This window comes from Homalodisca vitripennis, chromosome 3 (genome assembly GCF_021130785.1).
Source record: "Homalodisca vitripennis isolate AUS2020 chromosome 3, UT_GWSS_2.1, whole genome shotgun sequence".
In the NCBI taxonomy this organism is placed as follows: Eukaryota; Metazoa; Arthropoda; class Insecta; order Hemiptera; family Cicadellidae; genus Homalodisca; species Homalodisca vitripennis.
The window spans coordinates 187,330,337-187,335,624 of NC_060209.1; positions in this window are offsets into that span (position 1 = coordinate 187,330,337).

A 5,288-nucleotide genomic window follows, 5' to 3' on the forward strand; every position below is an offset into this window, starting at 1 on the left:
ACGGGCTGATCGGGAATTTCCGAGACAGAAACCGTTGACAGTATTGGTCTCCGATTTAAAGTTCATCGCACAGCCCAGGTGGGACTGCACTCCTGGGTGTTAAAAAAAGACCACTTCATTTTTCGTTTTTGGGGCTTAAAAAAAACGGGGAACTTTGGGAAAAAGGGAACAAACCCCCGCCAAAAAAAAATAATCCCGCAAACCCGATTCAAAATTTAACAAAAAAAAGTTTGCAAAACCAAAAACCTTTTTTTTTTTTGTTTAAAAGGGGAAAAAACTTTATAGTTTTTTCAAAAAAAAGATTTTTTAAAATTTTTATTTAAAACGGTGAAAAAATGCTTTAAAATCACACAGGAAATTTTTTTGGAAAATTTGAAATTCGGTTTTCCCAACAAAAAAGGTTTTAGCTTTTTTTTAAATTCTCATTTTTTTTTTTAATTGGGAAAAAAGGGGGGAAAAAATTTTTTAAATTCTTTAATTAAAAAGTTTTTTTCAAAAAAAAAAATTTAATTTTAAAAGTATTTAGGTTTTTTTAAAAAAAAAAAAACCCCGGTTGGAAAAAATTTTTTGCAAAATTTAAAAAAACTTTAAAAAAATTTTTTAACCAATTTGGGGGAAATTTTAAAAAAAAAATTTACCCAAAGTTAAAAATTTTAAAAAAAATTTTGAGAGTTAAATATTCTTTTCAAAAAAAATTCGTTAAAATTAAAAAAAGTTAAAAGGAAAAAAAAAATTTTCCAAATTTAAAATTTTTTTTTTTTTTTTTAAAAAATGTTTACAAATGAATATCCAAAATTATTTACTTGAACAAATTTCTAAAAGTTAACACTTTGAAGCGGGAAAAAAAAAAAAGGGGATTTTTTAAACTGAAACCAGCTCGATAAAAAAAACTTTCCCCAAAATTCCCAAAAGGAAAAACCCGAAGGCAATGGGTTTTTTTAAAAATGCATACTTTATTTTCCCTTATCTTCTACTTAAATTTTATAAAATAATTACAAAGCTAATTTGGGTTAGGAACCCCAATGTAACTGAAGCCAAGTTTTGCTGCGCGTACTTGGGAACCTGACTGTACCTATGACTGTGTCAGATGAACGACCCTACGTGTACATCGCGGTACTACGCCACCCTGGCAAGAAGCGGCACCCGGACTTTCGTGCTGACCGTAGCGTGGGGGACCCCCGACCTCCACCCTCCGTCTCCTTCACCTGGCGGGGGAGGCGCCCCACTTCTACCCCCCACAAGGAGAAAGGTAAACTTGGGTTTTAAAAAAAAAGTACTTTGGTCTAAAAGAAAAAAAAATAAAAAGGTAATATAAATTTTGAAAAAAAAACACAGTTTTTCTTTTTAATTTTATAATGGGAAAGGTAAGGTAATTTTTGTCCCGGAGAATTTAAGCACAAGTTTTTGACCGGGAGCGATGCCCAGGTACTCCCTGAAGGCCTACGCGACACGACAGCTACCCGAGTGGGGGTGCGTAAAAGTACTAAGCTACGTTTGACGATGTGAACGACACGCTCCAAGTTTCCCCTGGCCAGCCACAAGGGGTTTTGCTGTCCAAAGGGTTCGGCGTTGGGCTTCATTTTCTAAACTGACGCCGTGGATGCAGACAGAGGGGAGATTTTATTTTACATACTTTTTCATACTTTTGAAAATATTGTAACGAATAAAATAAAAATTTTTTTTCAATACCATATAAATTTTCCCAAAAAAGCGAATTTTCTAAAAAACCCCCCCTCCTAGGGGGTAAAACCGGGAAAATCCCTCTACTTGGTGAACTCTGGGGAGAATCATTCGATTTAAAAAGGGTTCCGCCATCGTGCGCCTCGCAAAGACTCTGGGCCGCGAGGCCCCCAAACCATTTTTCACCCCATCTTGAAAGCCGTGGGCTCGGGGATGCCCCCGCTCGGACTCTCACCACACTCCAGGGAAAAGAGCGTGGATTGATGGCGATGTTATAAAAGTCACAAAAAAGTGAAGTCACTTATTGTTGTTAAAACCTAGGGGAGGAGTTTTGGGCTTAAAAATGGTTTAAACATATTTTGGGGGTTTTTAGTAAAAACATTTTAAACGATTCTATTACTTTAATAAAAATTTCCTTTTTTAAACTTTAAGGGGGAGGTCTTTAAATTCAACCCGGGCTGGGAAAGAAAAGTTTAAGAAAAAAAAAATTTTGGTTTGTAAAAATTTTTTTTTTTAACCTTAAAAAAATTTTCCTTTTCATGAAATTCCCCACCCAAAAGGGTTCTGGAAAAAAAATTTTTCTTGGAGGAATTAAGCAATTTCTTTATTTTGAAGGTTAAAGAACGGACAACAAAAAAATTTTTTTGAAACCATTTTTCACCAATTTTTGGTGTTATAAAAATCAATGTTATTTTGAAAAATATATTGCTTTAAAAAGGAGAAAAATAATGATTTCTTTGGCTCTAAATGCCAGCCCTTGTGGGATTTTTTTGGATTTCCATCATTATTTCTTTAATTAAATTTTTTTGTTTTTTTTAAACTTGCTTTTGTAAATTATTGAAAACTTATTAAGGTTATGAATTAATTTATAAAACAGAAAATTTTAAAATTCAGGGTAGCAAAAATTATAAAATTTTTAAAAAAACCCCATAAATAAGTCTCATTATTAAAATTATTAAAAAAAATTATACAAAATTAAAAATTTTTAACGGTGCTAATTTTGCAGGGAACGTGGCTGGGGTTTTTTAAAGACAACCCCCGGGGTTCCTTCGCGCAGTTATGCCCTCACGGTTCCAAAAACTCTCTTCAGCTCGGAATTGTCAAAGTTGACGCCATCTCTAAAACACTGGATCAACGCACAAATCATCTACACATTGTAGAGGGTAACGAACAAGGGAAGTTCGACCCCCACCCAATTCTGGGAGTTTTTTTTTTTTAGCGATTTGGAACAGAGATAATTTTTAGACCTCTTTAATGAAGATGTGACAGGAGTGATCTCATGGTACAGCAGATTTGACCTAGGGGGCAGAAACCAAGGGTTTAAAACCCTGTTTTACTGTTCTGGGGCCACGGACCAAGGGTTCCCCCACCAGTACCACCCCTTTTAAACTGTTAGACTACCACAACCCCATTGCACCTCTGTATGCGATGTTAGTGACAGGGTATCTCAGGGGGGTAATCCCGCCAAGGGGTTTAAGTTTTGGGACGGAAAGCCCCCCCCCAAAAACCCAAGTTGGTTACCCCGTGTTTTTTACTGATCTTTGGCCACAAACCCAATGGATTACCTCCCAAAAAAATTTCCCCCCCCTAGCCATCTTTTTAAACTGTTTTAAATACCACAACCCCATTTCACTTCGTATGACGATGTATGTGACAGGATGATCTCAGTGGGACAGCAAATAGATACGACAGACCAAAGGGGACCTGTTGACTGTTCGGCCCCGGACCAAGGGTTACCCCCACTCAGTAGCAGACCACTGTAAACATCACCGTCTTTACAGTAACGACAACCCCTGTTTCCCAACTCATTCTCCCTCAGGTCCCGAAACGTGCAAGTGGGAGAAATAAATTTAAAGGGGGGTTTTTTACTAATTTGATTTTCAAAAAAAAATTTTTTGCTGAACCAAAAAAAATCAAAAATTAATAAAACTCAAATATTTTTTTATTATATCACTGATTTAATCATTCAAATAAATTTAAACTGAGAAATTAATTAAAATTTAAAAATAATAATCTGAAAAAAAAAAGAAAAAAAAAAAATTTCATTTTTTAATTTTATAAAATTTTAAAAAAGCAACTGTACTTTACACAATATATAACAACAACAAGTAAAAACTTATAATTTTTTTTTAAATTAAAATTAAATTTAATTTTAAAAAATAAATAAAAATAATAGGGCTTTATAAAAATTTTGTCAAACTGATATTGCGACTGTAATAGAATTTGATTAAATAATAAAGGGCAACTCAACTCTGTTTTCAGCAAAATTTTCCCCGCAATAAAAACTTTCCATATTAATTTTTTTAATTTTTTTTTTAACATGTACTAATTTTTAAAAACAATTTTGTAAGGTTTTGATGTCTCTGATAATTTAACTGTTACGAAACCCAAATGTTCCAGCTGGAGGCTGCGGGCCGGGGACAGTGGCCCAACGCGAGAGTGGGGAATCTCTGGATCGGGGGACCTCTTCACCGTTTTCAGTCGGGTCGAACACTGAGAGTTGTCGTGGGCCAAAATTTGGACAAGAGTCTGAAGTTTTACCGAAACCCCTTTTTATAAATCAAAAAAAATTCATTTATTTCCCAAAAAAAGAAAAAATCACAAATTGCAACCATTAATAAAGTAAAAAATTTTGTTCCTTTTGTTTTTTTCGAAAACTTTTCGGGTTTAAAAAAAATTTTTTTAAAAACAAATGTTTATTTTTTTTTTTTAAAAGAAGATGCTGTTTCCCCTTTTTTACATCTTGCGGGCCCAAATTATTTTTTTTTTAATATTTTTTTCGGTTTCTTAGTTTTTGAGTAAACATAAAATCTTTGACGAAAAAAAAGGGGTTCTCAATAACAAAAACAAACGACCCCACACATAGTTCATGACACTAGTGGTTAATTTTTCCAAACCGTTAACTTTTATTTGAAACCTTTTTCCCTCAAAATTCTGTCTGAGGAAATACTCCTTTGGGTCTGGGGACTTTTGACCCATCCTGTATATCCCACTTTGAAAGATGTCGATTTTCCCCAACCCATGGGCTGAGAAAAGTATAACCGTTTAATGCCTCTTTCCTGAGTATAAATTTCCCTTTTAAAGGTATATTAAAGTAATTTTCTTAAGCCTTAGCTAATTTTAAATTATCATTAAATATACGAGTATATACATGTTCGTGTTATTAAAATGTTTGATTTTAAATACGACCCTTTGGGCTTGGCCCATTTTTGCTTGCGTTGATTTAATTACAACATTCTTAGAGATACGAAAACACTTTAAACATACATTTTATAAGTAAAAAGGGGAATTAAAAATTTATCAAAATCCGTGAGGCCACCAAAGGGGTATTAGGGAAATATAAAATTTTTCAAAAAAATTTGAATCCATTCAATTACCTTATTTAAAATATTATAAAAAATGTAAATTTTAAAAATTTTGGGCACCATTTATAAATAGTCCACTTTGAAATTTACAAAAAAAACCTTTATTTTTATTTAACAGATTTGGATTTACATGCTTCATGATAATTTTTTTCCCCCCACCCCCCCCCCCCCCCACCCCCCCCCCCCCCCACCCCCCCCCCCCCCCACCCCCCCCCCCCCCCACCCCCCCCCCCCCCCACCCCC